Source organism: Bactrocera dorsalis, chromosome 5, assembly GCF_023373825.1.
Source record: "Bactrocera dorsalis isolate Fly_Bdor chromosome 5, ASM2337382v1, whole genome shotgun sequence".
Lineage (NCBI taxonomy): Eukaryota > Metazoa > Arthropoda > Insecta > Diptera > Tephritidae > Bactrocera > Bactrocera dorsalis.
Genome location: NC_064307.1, coordinates 35,829,452 through 35,846,615, shown reverse-complemented (window position 1 = coordinate 35,846,615; position 17,164 = coordinate 35,829,452). Strand labels below are relative to the sequence as shown.

Genomic DNA, 17,164 nt, shown 5'->3' with positions numbered 1-17,164 from the left:
CAGCTCATAGTCGCCGACTTTCGTACGCGACCGTCTACCAGGCGCCAAGACAAGTCTGCAGCTGCTACGTTTCTAAACGCATTTTTCTCGAATAATCAATTTCTGAAACTGTCATGGTCCTAAAAAAAGTATTCAACCGATTGCTTTAAAATGTACATACGTTCTTCTACTCATTTATAGTTATCGTCCCTAGCAGAATTGTTTATTTTCGAAAATATTTTCATTTTTTTTAAACGATTTTTAACGAAAAATCAAGATTTTCATTTTTTTTTTTTGAAGTACGACATTTTTTTTTATGAATTTATTATATTTAGTAGGGACGATAGCCGCAGAACTACTGTATAATAATCCATTCAAATTTTTTTATTTCAGACAACATGAACAGCCGCTATCACCATGACCAGTGAACTACTTTTTTTTGTTGGTGACTACTTTGATTTAAAAAAATATATATTAAAAATGTAAAAAACGAAAAAAAAACTTTTTTGGTACATTTCAAAATACAAATAAAAGAATATTAAAAAATTAAAATGATTGAATTTTGTTGACGCATAAAAAAAATTCCTAAAAATGGTAAAATGTATGCGTTCACATGAGAGTACCCCCTTATGTTTGTAAAATTAACCTTCCCATTAAATGAACAACATTTAATCTACCTTCATTATGCAATGACTTTTTTCATCGATTCAAAAATATTTATCTTTCCGAATTATAAGGTTTTCTATGAAGTTTTTAAGTGTTCTGAAATGGAAAGTTTCAGTGCTATATTTGCCCAAATCCTAAGCTTCACTAAACAAAAGAGATGGGAATACAGTAAAAAAAATTTAGAGGTATATAGTCTACGAAAAAATCGGTAAATTGTTTTCCAGCTGTCCGTTCAAAAGTGCCTTTTTTCATTATGCTTTGCTCTGCTTCGGCCGGAAAGAAGGAAACCCTTCTCTAAGGTAGAGAAAATCAGCTGAACTACTCCAAAGAAGTTACGAAGCCAACCTATTTCAACTGATCATTGAATTTGTTGTGGTTACCCACCCCGTAATACAAGTAATGGGGGCTTTTTTTAGACGTGTGGTTTTCAATGAGGCAACACTTTTTCAGAGTTGGTGGCGTTTGATTTATACTCGGTTCGGCTTACGATTTCATAATGAACCGACTTATTTCGGATTATGTTTGCAAATAATGCATATTTACTACAAAAATAATAGTTCGTTTCGCGTCCAATATTCGGTTAACACAATTGCCTAGCAAAGTCGGTAATTCGAGCAACCATGGATCGGTTTCGTACTACATTTACTCTAGTGGAGAATACGCATCCTGAGAAATGCCGTGGAGCAGAGTATCGAAGATTATGCGGAAGGATCTTATTTTGCGGATTTACAAAATCCAACTTAGGCAAGAATTGAAGCCGAATGCCCTTCAAGTGGGCTGCATGTTCGGTGATTAGGTCCAAAATGAGATGGTCATCGATCCCGATTTCCACAAAAAAAAATTTTGTTCCGCAATGAAGCTCACTTTCAGTTGAATGGGTATGTTATTAAACAAAATTGTCACATTTGGAGGGCTGATAATCCACAAGGCATTGTTGATACGCCGTAATATCCTTAAAAAGGGTGTATATTTGGTATGCTTTATGGCCAGAGGGAATAATTGGTCCATATTTCTTCAAAAATGAAGCCGACAATAATGTTACAATCAATGTTGAACCTATATCCGTTTTTAATGACTTCTTTCTTGCCTGAGTTTAAAGAAGTTGATGTGGATCCGTTGGTTCCAACAAGACGGCTCTGCGTGCCATATACCCAACAAAACAATCAATATATTAAGAGAAACTTTCGATGAGTGCACGTATGCTTTATACTTTTCGTAAAAAAAAACTTTTGGAATGTATGAGGGGAAAAAAAAGTTTTGCATAAACACATTAGTCTGGCAGAGCTGGCTTAAAGCTCAAAGCTTCCCACAAATCACTCACCGCCATCAAATTGACAGATTTCAATTACAGAAACTAGGTCAACATGGACCACCAAAATGCAAGCTCTGCACACAGGCACAAATTTAGGGGAAAATGGGTACAACAAACCAAATTAATTACAGCAACCACGTCACCAGCGCAACAATGCATCAATTAGGATTAAGTATGACTCATGACTCATAGTTGTTTGGGGGCGGCAGTAACATACATGATTTTATGCTCAAGAGTGTTATTCAGACAGGAGAGCTTAGAAAGAAAGCAAACCAGCGTCATCATTAAACATGCCGAAAGTTCAAAAACCTATAAAATGGCTGCCATCACGAACTAGGAAAACAGGAAACCAGGAAGTCGTGGACGTGATAAAGTAGTTTTCGTAGCAAAATAGACGTGGAAGATATGGGAAGAGGCAAAAATATTCAAGGAAGCAGAACATTGCTACGAGTTAAATTGTGTATCGAAAACACTTTCGCCGCTGCTTCAAATGAAACGCAACACGCGAACTCCTAACACGCCCGCCTCGCAGTCAAGTGTAATAGTGGGTGGCATAAGGGTGGTCAGTGCCGAATAGTTGTTGGGTGTGTTATTTCAGCATACAAGCATCGCACATATGACATCATACTCACACCGAGTAATCGACGAACGAAAACAAAACCGAATAAACGCGCAGCGTCCGAAGTGCGCATGTACGCAGATTAGCGCGAACCCTGTAGGGTGAATACGAGAATATGTTGCGAGTGCATAAGAGTCATTGTAGTTAATCTGCTGGCATCATCAATGTCTGCAGGTATGTAGGTACCATTTTGCTACGAAAGTCGACTGTGGTAAGCATTTGAAGTGTTTCAGCATTTACTGAAACGCGTTTACTAAACGGGTTAAATATTAGTTAAAAAAAAATGGTTGTGGGCCGAATTTAGGAGATACCAAACATTGTACTTGTATTTCGAGATTTAGTACGCTTTTTTACACATGAACATTAAAAATGGTTGAACAGAGTATTATGTCATGAGAGCCATAACCGTGCTAAATTTTTTTTTTTATAAATTTCTAACTTTTTTTAAGTATGTATTTTGAATATATAAGGATATGAAATTATTAGAAGCTATTTTTAAATGTTTTCTAACGATATTGGTTTCTTGGACCCTACTCTGTCGATTCGAAAAAGGTTTATTAAGATTGCTAGATTCAAAAATATAGTTTTATGACTAAAATTTAATATCAGCAGGTCTGGTATAGAGTAATATATGTATAACAACACGTAACATAGAGGTTAGTTACCAGTTAGTAGGAACACCGACATAATAATGACTATGAAACACTTCGCATAAAACACGAAAACATTTTTCTCTACCAGGTTATGCACTCTCATGTACAAACATATTAGAGAAAGTAAAAAATTTTGATCGAAATTTTCGCTTATAAAAAATTCCACAGCCAAATCGAACAAAACTCAGCTCAAGTCGAGTGCTGAACGCCTAAAATGATGCTACGTAAACGACATGATGAGACAATTTAACAAAAGGAGCTGCTTGTTCTTCCAGAAACAGGAAGGAAAGTGCACTAACATTCATATGTATATGTACATTCACAATTTTATATTGTACATTGTAGGGAACGCAGTTAACTGCCGCGCTTCATGACCCACTTTCCAGGTTTCGACACTTTTGCATACATAAAAAATATATACACACGTATGAAGCTACATTTCCTGCAGAAATATATATATATATTTTTTTTTTGCAGAATATAACTGACTGCTTAACACTGCTGAATCGGAGCTGATTTTCTCTTATTTTTAGAACAATTTTCAATTTTTATTATCAACTGCGTTCTTCTTCTTTTTAATCCACCCCAGGCGACTGATTGTTTGTAAACAACTGCCTTGGTGCTGGCGCCTTTTATCAGATTTATCAGAGGAGCTGAGATTCCATGACTCGCCTGTGCTGCTCGTATACACACTTAAATGTTTGCACTTTTCGCAATTTTTTGCATCATGCGTTCAGTTTCATGCATACATACATACAAACGTTTGTATTTACAAATTTATTTAACGGGATTAAAATGTGAACTTACACTTTTAGCTTTAATAAATATTATTGAAATACTGTCACTTTTCTTATTTAATTTTACTTTTGGTCGTATTTGTTTTTAATCAGTCACACTTAGCCTCGTCGTTGTTGTCGTGGTCTGCTCCGCTGTACTCTGCGTACTGGACGAAATTGCGAAGAAATCTGTCGTGTTCGACAATGGCGCACAGCAGTCGGTGGGAAAAGTGCGCAAAAGCTAAATGTTTCTAGCGGACGCTGTTCTGGCACACATATTTGCACGCACACACAAACATTTTCATAAAATATAAATGAGAGCCTATAAATATTTGCGTATTTCATTCACACACATGTGCATACATATTTACTCACAATATTAATGAATTTGTAGCTGTGACAACTGTTTGAGCTTGAGTGAGAAACAAATATACACACTCTCTTTTGAGTGAGATTTTTAAGTTTGGCAGAATTGTTGTCGAGAGCTGATGCACTTACGAGTGGAGCCAAATTACAGACATACATATGTATGTACCAACGAATATAGTATGTATGTTTAAGTATTATTTGTGTGCTTTCTCACTTTGGTATCAAAAAGGTTCAAAGGCGAGTTTGAAATAACAACAATTTGGTAATGACCATTTCTTAACGTTAGAAAATTAGTCAGATTCTTTTACGTGGTCATTACTATTACAAAATTATACAGCTAGAACATTTCAGACATTCATAGACTTAAGAAAACTTTTCTAAATGGCATAAGCAATTATAAAATTTAAACAAGACAAGTAAGGAGGGGCTAAGGTCTGGTGTAACCGAAAATTTTATACTCTTGCTACTCGCAAGAATCAAAGCCCGGGACATTCGCGCAAATCGTCGTGGCAAAACTTTATATTAAAATATGTTAAGAAAGAATTAAATTTAGTTTTATTGCTACATTCTGTCAAGTAAGAGCGTGGTCGAATTTACCGACAGTTAATGAAAGATTTCGCTCTAATTCCTTCGCGTTCCGATAGAGGAAAGCTTTGTTCTTGATGCATTGTCAACAAAGGTTCAGTTGTCGTTGATCTTCTGAAAGAGAATCACGTTACACGCCATGAGTGCTAAGTACGCGTTGCGCTATGAGGCTGTGTTCCTTTGCATCCACCCGAAAGGTCTCAAAATTTCGCAATCAGTGGCTCCTAAATTTATGAGAAAGTCGAAGGCATTTGTACAGAAGTGGATACAGCGATATATAGTGGCTAAAAATGTTGATGATTTACCAGAACGTGGTTCGATAAGAAAATTGAACAAAAAAGTAAATTGAAAGAAAAGAATAGTGAATCTGTTTCGCGGAATCTTGCTTTAACACTGCGGCAAGGACAAGCAAAATTAATGGCAAAACGTTTAGATATATCCTACGAAACTATCCGAACCCTTCTTCACACTCATGATTTGAAATAGCGCAACACAATGGTCAACTTCCACCAATAGGCTTGTTCAGCACACCGTAAAACATGGAATAAAGGTGTATCTTTGGGGCTGCTTCTCAAAGCAGGGATTCGGCACTTTGTACCTCATTACTGACAACCTAAATGCCGAGAAAATAATAAAATTACACAAAAAGGCTTTACTGGTATAAAACTCAATCTGGCAACGTTGCATTGGATTGGCCGTCGCAGTCGCCCGACACAAACCCTATTGAATATGTGTGGGCCTATATGTATTAAACAGAACGTGGAAGACGCACCTACACTTTGAAGCAGTTGTCTTACGAAATTCGTCGGATCTGGAGATCCTTGCCACTAGAATATGCCGTCAAATTAGTAGAAAGCATGCCTCGGAGATGCCAGGCAATTATCGACGCCGGTGGTGACTGTACGTATTATTAACAAAATTGCGTCATTGTTTGTAATGTGTACAATGTACATATAAATATGAAAGTTTCATAAAATAATTTGTTTCATAAAATAACACAACCACTCTCTTACTTGACAGACTGTATAGCTTAGTCTGCATCAACTAAAATTATGTTGAAAATCTTTTCACATGAGATATAATTGATTTGTGATATTAACTCGATCGTGGAGGCTAAATTTAACATATTGTGTTACTGTAGAAAACGTCAACCAGAAGATCGAAATTCTTTATATTCTGAGGTTTAAACCAAGATGTAGACCGATTCCATTCCAATTCGGCGCTATACCACAACATTTTTGAAGAAAACTTGTCCATACATATAACTTACCAACTTATTCTTCATATGGTTTGTTAGGAAAACGCAAATCATTATAAAAAGAATAAGGCAGTTAGGGATAGTATCGACCAGATTTTAACTAAATTCGCCAACACAACATTCCCCTTAACATGTCGTATACTAATAAAATGTTTCCATGGTTTCATTAAGGGGTTATATACAGTTAGGAGGTCGAAAAAAAGGCATTTTTCAAGAATTTTTTCTAAGCAAACTATTTGCTTTATTGATTAGAAACTTGGCAGATATATTATGACAACCTTAAACTATAATCACATATTTTTTATTGCCAAAAATAATTATCGGGAATATTGATATTGTCTCTTATTGCCTCTTGCGGTGAGCACGATATCTCTGGACTGAATCATCTAAAATGCCGAAACCAAATAAATTTCATTAATATAATAATCTAGTGATTGATCGAAGAAATTAGCAAAAAAAAATTTTTTGACAAAATGGCGGCTACTCAAAGCAAAAGGTTCGATTTTCGACAAAAATTCGGGTCTTTGATTATATAACCCCTTAAAGTACCTTACATACCATCGTCATAAATCGGCTGATTCACCGTTTTCAATCTACTATGTAGAAAATAATTCGAGCTGCAAAGCTTAATCGAGAAGGTACAATCTCCTATAAGAGCGCGCAGCTGCTGGCGTACACCGATGAAATTGATATCATTATTAACATCCGCGCCATTAGTTCTGCTTTCTCCACACTGGATAAGCGAAGCAAATGGGTCAGGTTGTGAACGAAATATATCCTGCCATCAAACAAACAGTCGTCACAATCGCGACCAGGCTCCCACGTCACTCTTGACAGTCATAACTTCGAGGTCTATTTCGTCTATTTAGGAACCAGCATTAACACCACCAACAATGTCAGCCTGCAAATCCAACGCAGGATTACTCTTGCCTTTACTCTTTACTCGTGCTACTTCAGAATGAGTAGGCAATTGAAAAGTACAGTCCTCTCTCGACGAACAAAAGACCAAACTCTATAAGTCACTCATTATTTCCGTCCTGCTATACGATGCAGAAGCATGAACGATGATAACATCTGATGAGTCGACATTCCGAGTTTTCGAGAGAAAAGTTCTGCGGAAAATTTATAGCCCTTTGCGCATTGGCCACGTCGAATATCACATTCGTTGGATCGATGAGCTGGACGAGTTATACGACGACATAGGCAGAGTTCAGCGAATTAAGATACAGCGGCTACCCTGGCTAGGTCATGTTGTTCGAATGAATGAAAACAGCCCCCAGCTCTGAAAATATTCGACGTAGCACCCACTGGGCGAAACAGAACAAGAAGAAGACCTCCACTCCATTGGAAAGACCAGGTGGAGAAGGACCTGGCTACACCTGAAGGAATGAAATCCACTGACGCGCTATTGTAAAAACCCATGTAATCAGTGTCTACGCCAGTAACAAAGACGAAAAAGATTGTATGTGGCAATACGGCCGGTTTCAGGTTTGATTTCCTTTTTTCAAAAAGTAGCTCTTTTAACATCTATAGGCATTTCAACAATAGCTTGTGGATTATCACATCCATTCAACTAAAATTGAGCTTCATCGCTAAAAAAATGTGCTTTGTGAAACTACGAAAAAGTTTTACTTCATTGAAAAGCACACGTCTAAAAAAACACTCGTTATTAGTTTATTTCTGAGCCAATAATCGAAGTCTAATATGATTTCAGACCATATTTTATATAAATAATATTAATTATTCTTTTGTTAAATGGGTATCGCTAACTAGACCTTTTAAAATGCTAATGGTTCGATTACAAAAAATTTCGAGATGACACTCTTATTTTATTACTCGTGATCAAATACTCAGAGCTAACCAAGAATAAGGGAAATATACACATACAGTACGTCATGAACAATGCGAGCTCTCAAACTGCTACAATAATTATAAAAATGCCTTATCACCATATAGTCTATGACGTCACACACAAAACTAGTTGCCCCCGAAACGTCTACAAACATTGAATTAGTTAAAGAAGAGAGAGAGACATACAAATATTCCCAGCAAGTCACGACTACTAAAACTCTAATATACAAGAATTACTTCATAAGTCCCTGGTAGAAGGGAAGCAACGATCATATATGTATGTATATACAAGAGTCTCGGTTAGATTTGTGAATTAGGGTTTAGGTGGGTTTGAAAAGTTCACCAAATCGATTCTGTTTTTTGCTGATTGTTTGACCGGCTGAATTGTTCAAATGAAATGTATGATTGCATATATTTAAAAAACAAAGTGAAAATACCCTTTTTTGAAACTTCGAAACGCAACTAATGTCTTAAAAAGTGATAGAAAAATTTCCAGAGGTTTCAGGAAGCGATCTTGGGTAATTAACTGATGGTTTAAGAGGACTAAATCTGAGTGAACTCGAATACATAGTAGCCAAACCTCAGCATTATTTTCATAGCTACGAAGAAACAAGTACAGGTCTAAGCTCAAATTTGAAATTGTTATAGCGTTCTTCTTTTTTCCATTAAGTATTCATTTTACAAGATACCGGAGTTTATATGTTTGTATAATTGTCTTAAGGAACAGCCTAGGGACACTTGTTATAAAAGAAATTATACTATAACAACAATCTGTACCATCTGACGCATCTTGTTGAACGTAAACATATTGAAGTCATGTTAGCCACGCAGATTGATTGCTTTGTTAAATAATCTACTTGGACCAAGCAGCTTAAACTCTTATTAATATTTTATACAAAATTTCATTCATTCATTATTTGTTCTTTCTTCTTTAAGTTGCCCCGCACATCATTAGGTATTCGCTATATATTATATTAACTTTAAAGTTTTTTCGAGCGATGACTTCATTTCCACCGCACGACAATGGTACACAATAATAACAACGAATTTTATAAACAAAACCTTCTCTAGAACTAATACCAATAGCTTGAAATAATCGTACCCGTAATACATGTACATACATACAAACAAACATGGGCACTCCAAACAAATGCTTATCAAAAGGCAAGAAAGCCACTCTTGCTCACAGAAGTTATATTTCGCTTTGAGTGAGAACGCTTTTTCCACTCGTTCAATTAACCCAGCGAACAAGTTGTGTCGTTATTATTATTTTTATTAATTATTATGATTGTTATTAATTTATATATTGAATTTATAAATAAAGAAAATTCAGTCTTTATATCTTTAAGAAATTTGACATGAAATATTGACCAAGGCAACGATACAATCTACGAAGAAATTGTTCAGATCGGATCAGTAAGGCACACAGCTATCATACAACTCGATCATTCAAAATAAGATCATTATATGGAAACTGCTGAAGGCTTACATATATATTTTCGGTGTTATCAAAGTCAACGTTTTTTCTTGTTTTTGCACTAAAATTTCTTAGAGAGCGACCGGAATCGAACTATAACTTCTCTAGCTTCTCTCACTTCTCCATAACTTCTATCAGCTACAGATTATGAGTATATCGGTGGTTATGACTGACTTCTTACCGAAAATATCGTTCAAATTTTAACATGTTTTAATGAAGTAAAGATCTTTGATCCGACAATAGTAAAGTTTGGCACTAAAAATGGAACATAATCATTCAATCGCCATTCCAGTTATTACAGAGAGGTATTTTGAAGCCGCTCAATGTTAAGCAAATGCTAAAAACTCTGAATAAATAAAACAGTTTGTTTTGTTTTGCTTTATAAACAATATATTTTTGAGTATCATAATTAGCATACGTTTTTTGGTTGGCTTTTCTAATTATTGCTCTGATAGCTTACAAATATTCATATATGTATGTAAGTATCTTCGCGAATTTACTTCAGTACAAATATTTTTTTTTATTTTTTTATTTACCAACTCTGATGACCTTACATACATACATATGCATTCATATGTAGTTTCACTAGCCAATAAGAGCAACCACTATTCAAATAAATAACTGTCTGAACTACGACTTAGCCATTATTGCTTCAGCTGTTTTGGCGCCTATCGTACTCACTGATTTCATTTTTTCACTTTTCCAGTGATTTATTAGGTGCGTTTTGAGCGGATGACAACAAACGTAAAGCAAAGCGCGTTTATTACGTCACTTTTTATGGTCGATATTTCGAAAAAGAAACAGTGTGAAAAATGTTTGTATAGATATACGTACATATGGTCTTACGTATATACTAAGTAATGCTTTATCATTTATTATCATTTTATTTAAGTTTTATTCAGCAAGTTCACAAAAATTATGCATACATACTTATATACATATGTACTACTGTGATCAAGTTGAAAGATGAATTTTTAATTTATACTTCGCGTGTTTTTTGAATCGGTAAATTGTTTTCCTCTGTAAGTTTGTAGTATTGTTAGTGACATCTATGCTAATTTTCACGTCAAAATATTCATTAGTATTTGAGATACGCGTCGTTTTGTGAGGGTCCAAAAGTTAATTCTTTGATTCTTACAATGATTGAATACAAAGAAGTACGATAATATATCATCTCACACTGCATTGGATACTCGTGATCATTCCATAACCACCGCATTCACCAGATTTACCTTCGTGTAACTTCTGCCTATTCAGCAAATTCACATGACCACTCCGAGGATATCGTTTTGACTCAATTGAGGATATAAAAGATGAATCGAAGAAGGCACTGTTGGTCATCACGACGGAGGATTTTTCCAAGTGCTCTGATGACTTGAAAATTTGTTGGCATAAGTGTATTGCAGTGGGAGGGGATTACTTTGAGGGAAATGAAACAATAATATTCAATGTATACATACATTCAAGTATACATAAATAAAGAAATTTGTGATAAAAAGAAATTACAAAAAGAAAAAATATTGACTGAAGCTACAGTACATTTTGCAAATACAGAAGATTTCTTACAAAAATTTGATTCCGACCGTTTAGTTCCAATTACCAGCTTCGTGAGTAGAAAATGACGTGTGCAAAATTTCAGGGATTTGTTCGCGCATATACAGACTGGCTGGCGAGGCTAAATTGACTCAGCTCATCATGCTGATCATTTATACATACGTTTTGTACAGTTTACGACGGTTTCTTCTTAATATAAAGGGTGATTTTTTAAGAGCTTGATAACTTTTTTAAAAAAAAAAAAGCATAAAATTTGCAAAATCTCATCGGTTCTTTATTTGAACATTAGATTGAATCATGACATTTACTTTTTGAAGATAATTTCATTTAAATGTTGACCGCGGCTGCGTCTTAGGTGGTCCATTCGGAAAGTCCAATTTTGGGCAACTTTTTCGAGCATTTCGGCCGGAATAGCCCGAATTTCTTCGGAAATGTTGTCTTCCAAAGCTGGAATAGTTGCTGGCTTATTTCTGTAGACTTTAGACTTGACGTAGCCCCACAAAAATAGTCTAAAGGCGTTAAATCGCATGATCTTGGTGGCCAACTTACGGGTCCATTTCTTGAGATGAATTGTTGTCCGAAGTTTTCCCTCAAAATGGCCATAGAATCGCGAGCTGTGTGGCATGTAGCGCCATCTTGTTGAAACCACATGTCAACCAAGTTCAGTTCTTCCATTTTTGGCAACAAAAAGTTTGTTAGCATCGAACGATAGCGATCGCCATTCACCGTAACGTTGCGTCCAACAGCATCTTTGAAAAAATACGGTCCAATGATTCCACCAGCGTACAAACCACACCAAACAGTGCATTTTTCGGGATGCATGGGCAGTTCTTGAACGGCTTCTGGTTGCTCTTCACCCCAAATGCGGCAATTTTGCTTATTTACGTAGCCATTCAACCAGAAATGAGCCTCATCGCTGAACAAAATTTGTCGATAAAAAAAGAAAAGAACCGAACACTGATTTTGGTAATAAAATTCAATGATTTGCAAGCGTTGCTCGTTAGTAAGTCTATTCATGATGAAATGTCAAAGCATACTGAGCATCTTTCTCTTTGACACCATGTCTGAAATCCCACGTGATCTGTCAAATACTAATGCATGAAAAATCCTACCTCAAAAAAATCACCCGTTACTTCTCCTAATATACTTTTGCAGACTATAAAAAGCCATCTAATAAACAATCGAACGAATACTATAATGGCAAGATGTTTGAATCTCTGTACCTGTGCTGGGCAGAAAACCTACCGTAGTCTTCTAAAACGACTTGGTTCTTAAATATTAATATCTGCTAAGAAGGCAAAACAAAGTCAGCCCAGTTAACGCCCTACTACTACGGAAATAAGAAATTATAAATATATGTATATCTACTTCTCTTGTCTCTTGTCTTGTTCTGGGTCTGGCAGTGAACAAGGGCAAGACGAAATATCTCCTATCATCAAACAAACAGACGTCGCACTCGCTACTTGGCTTCCATGTCACTGTTGACAGTCATAACTTCGAAACCGCAGATAATTTCGTCAATCTTGGAATCAGTATTAACACCGACAACAATGTCAGTCTGGAATCCAACGCAGGATAAACTCTTGCCAACAGGTACTACTTCGGACTAAGTAGGCAACAGAGAAGTAAAGCCCTCTCTCGACGAACAAAAGCCAAACTCTATAAGTCGCTCATAATTCCCGTTCTGCTATATGATGCAAAGGCATGGACGATGACAACATCTGATGAGTCGACGTTACGAGTTTTCGAGAGAAAGGTTCTGAGGAAGATTTATGGTACTTTACACGTTGGCCTCGGCGAATATCGCATTCGATGGAACGATGAGCTGTACGAGTTATGCGAAGACATTTACATACTTACTTCAGCGAGTTAAAGAGACAGCGGCTACGCTGACTAGGTCATGTTGTCCGGATGGATGAAAAACACTCCAGCTCTGAAGGTATTCGACGCAGTACCCGCCGCGGGAAGCAGAGGAAGAGGAAGACCTCCACTCCGTTTGGAAGGACCAAGTGGAGAAGGACCTGGTTTCGCTTGGAATATCCAATTGGCGCCACGTAGCGAAGAGAAGAAACGACTGGCGCGCTGTTGTTGACTCGGCTATGATCGCGTAAGCGGTGTCTACGCCAGTAAAGAAGAAGAACTTCTCTTGTTAATTTTCCTTTTACAGATATTGATATTATAGTATTTCAATTCAAATATCTCCTCATTGAGTCGAACGATAGGTATTATTTCAACTATTCTCTATAGAAACGAAGTCCAACAAAACTAAATTTGGTCGTCAAGACTTGATTCCTTTTTCCGACCAAAATTTGCTTGAAATACTACGAGTATAATTCATTCTTAACACAGTCTACTCTTCGTTCACGAATCTTGTAACGCCCAGAAGAAAACGTCGGAAACGTCTGTTCGTCTGTTTATGAAATTTTGCACACGTGCTTTTCTCCTCAAGAAACTGGTAATTTGTCGGAACCGCCGATATCGTAAACTTTTTTTATTTGTACAAATTTCGTATGAATTATTATCCCAGGTAATGCTACAGTCTTCGAAAAAATTGTTCAGATCGGACCACTATATCACATATCATCACTATATCATCCGATAAACTGATCGATCAAAATTAAGTTTGGGTATTAAAAAGATTTTTATTTGTTTAGGGTATTAAAGCTTCTGTTCAATCGAAGTTAATTTTGTTTCTTGTTAAGCTGGACTCAGGTTCCGCCAACTTCTTTCATCATTCAGATAAATATGTTTTCTAAAGATCTTCAAAATAGGACTCCGGGCGGCGATGCTCGTTTAGCTGAAATTACTGTTCGGCAAGTTATTTTTTCACAGTTGAAAACAGAAATCAATTAATCGGGACCATATCTCAAGAATGCCGAGGATAATGTAGCAGTTCATTCCTTAATTCGACCAATTCAGCGCTGGCGATGAGGTATGAACCGGTGTACTATCTTGTTGAATCTTCAGACAGACAGTGTAGATTACACCTTTAAATACCAGAAAACCGTAGCCATTACCTTCCAGGCCACTGCATTCTTGTACTTTCAATCGGCTATCTACCAATATGAGAGTGTGGTTTTACACCTGCGCATAACTTGTCAAAAAAAAAAAACGAACGACCACGTATCCATAATCTAACCGTTATTCGATTTCCCTGCGTAATTTTCTTTTCAAAAACAAGAATAGATCTATTGAAATGGCTTTTGTCAGTTTCGGCTAAGTCTCCGGGCTCGTAGATGGAAAGACAGACGAGATGTTTCAACAGTTTTGCAAAGGTTGAACCATGGAGGAGATGTTTCCATCTCACCCTCTTCCCTACAACGTTGACAATTTACGTCCGCCAAGTATTTTAGCTTTACCGTATGAATGCCTATTAAACAATATCCCGTAAGTAGTTCAGAAGATCTCCTGTGTTCTATTTTATATCTGGTTCAGTACCAGAACCCAAAATGCCAAAGGAGATCCAACTCGGTCCCTTTCCGATGTGAGCGGGACAATGGTGCCCAACTCTGGCTAACTTATCGGCTTTTCAGTTACCAGCAATTCCATAATGAACAAGCACCGAAAGGAGTTGGATAGTGTACTAGCTTGATGCTATTTCTATTGATTTCCCGCATTAAAATAATTTGCTAACCCAAAATGCTTAATAATTCTATTCCATTTGAAGCTATCGTCTGTGAAGGGTTAACTTCCGCCCGAGCTTGACACATCCTTACTGGATTTGTTTACCTTTTCCTTTACATCATCATTGAAATTTACTCTGATTAGAATTACTTATCTACTTACATTACATTTAGGAGTTTAAAGATTTATGGCTTTTGCATATCCTTAATAGTGTCGTAACTCAAACCAGTAAAGTGCTTAAGTTCCAGGTATGCCTTGTGCCCTTCGGTTGTTTTTAAACCTTTGTAGACGTTAGTATGTACTTATGTATGTGTTTAGTTATCTACTCAGTATAGTGGATTAACACAGTCTATGTTCATAAGCGAAGCAAATAAATCTGGCTACAAGACTTCATTGTGCTGCATAAGAGGGGATTTTTAATACCAAAATATTGGCTAGGTCTTTAGACTGCAAAATGGTAGATCGGAAATTTACAAAGTTCCTACTGACACTTGATAGAAGGGACTGTGAAAGCATTATTGAAGTACTCACTGGTCACTGTTTAGTGGCTGTACACGGCTACAGAATAAGATTGACAGCCGGAGAAGTTTACAGAAAATGTCAAGAACAAGGCACCAAGGAAGCAATGGAGCATCCCGTGGGTACTTGGTCCGCATTGACAAGGTTACGCTTCAAACATTTGGTGACCTCACGGTGTGAAACACTGGAAGATACTTGTATATCGTTAGTCAGGCCATAGAGTCTGTTGAAATACGCATCGAAATTTAATGAAATTTTTACCAAGCAAAAAGTACGGTTGTACGCGCCTCTTTACCGTCGCAAAGAAATGCATTCAAAGGAGTAGAATTTACAAACAAATTACTGTCGCACCATTCATTGCACCCGTATTGGTTTTATAGCATCATTTTTGTGACTTAATGGTCATAACATGTGTGTCAGTTAGGGGTTTCACATAGTCTCATAAAGTTATAAGTTATAACGCTCCGAAAACATAGCGTTCAGAGTTGTATTTGCATAAACTTATTTTAGTATGCAATCCAAATAACAAATTTTTTAAACTAGTATAAAAATTTATGATTTTATGATTTTACTATGCTTTATGACACATTGTGAATACCCCAAGTATGTTGCCAGTGATCGTTCAGCAGCAGTCAGCTTATCAAGGTAATGTCTCAATAAAGATATTATCTAATTAATGTCTCATTAGACTGTGGTGAAGCAAATGCACTTATAGCTTAAGTGTTTATTTGTATTTTGCAAACAACTAAAAGCACATGTATATAAATATGTGTATACATAAGCAATTTATGATTCCTAGTTTATAAGCCCTCAAGCCAAACAGCATCAATGCTTTGGACAGAAAATCTTCATTCCCCAGTTGTAATTTCAATTGGTCTATAAGGAATGAGAGAAACTTATACCACAGCAACGCGTGGCCGGATCCACTAGTAGTATATAAAATAGCTTACTTGATAGTGCAAGGAGCCATTATGTCTAGACCAGTGCATAAGCCTTTGAAAATGATAAAAAGAGAAAAAAAATTCAAAGGAGGCTAAAACCCATTGGAAATTAAAAATAAAAGGAAAATAATTTACGTTAGGAAGGAGAGGGTCATGGTTGAAAACTGCTTCCATTTCCCACAAGAATGTGTGTCCTACAGAAAAAGTTATATGGCAAAGATATAGGTAATGAAAATATAAACTTTTCTACTAATATATTTTTTACATAACCTCAAATTTTTCAAAATTACAAGTTTCCAATTTTCTTTTATTTTGTTTCTACAAAGAAGTTTTTTTCTTTGAAACATTTAGTAAATTTATGTCCCAAACATTTTTTTATTTGAAATTTTGTGTAGGAAACCTTATTTCGACTTATAATCAAAAAATCCTAATTTTCCAAAACGAGCGCACACACATCACATCATTTACAAAAAAAAAATATTTATCACATTTCTACACAATTTTTCTTGATTGAAGACTGGCTTAACAAATGACCAAGTATAGCATTTATAGCACTTTAGACGCGATTAATTGTTGTAGCTATAGCAACCTTCCAGAAAGCGAGATTGTCAAATATATTAGAGTACATCTCGAATACAGATTAACATAGAAATGACACTTAAAATCGAAATAGAACACCTTAAATGCAAAAATATATTGACGTTTGGTGCTCTGACCGCAACACTTTTTAAGCAAATATTTATTTTATTTTATAATCTTATATTCTAACAAAATTATTTTATTTAATTTTCTGGAATATCTATGTATATAGTATTACTAAAAATCTTAAACTTATATGACCCATTCAATTTCCTTGTCTGAAACCAGTTCTTGAAGAGTAGCGCCGTTTGCATAATGATACCAAAGAGACTAGTCTGCACATAATTTTCGACAGACATGCTACAATGTGAGTAGTATTGTTGCATTTAACAAACATGTAAT

General features: G+C 36.0%; 1 protein-coding gene across 3 annotated transcripts in view; it reads right to left on the bottom strand.

The window, feature by feature from the left end:
* The window catches only part of LOC105224679 (tubulin polymerization-promoting protein homolog), a 34,950-nt gene that overhangs the window by 15,319 nt on the left and 2,467 nt on the right, over positions 1 to 17,164 (bottom strand). The window contains exon 2 of one of the 3 annotated variants that reach the window (XM_049459267.1): positions 4,037 to 4,073. The exons of 1 other annotated variant lie outside the window; for it this stretch is intronic. The gene's annotated coding sequence lies outside the window, so the exon portion shown is untranslated. Of the gene's footprint in view, positions 1 to 4,036; positions 4,207 to 17,164 lie in introns of those variants that run through there. One more of the 3 variants, XM_049459266.1, reaches the window with a different exon arrangement.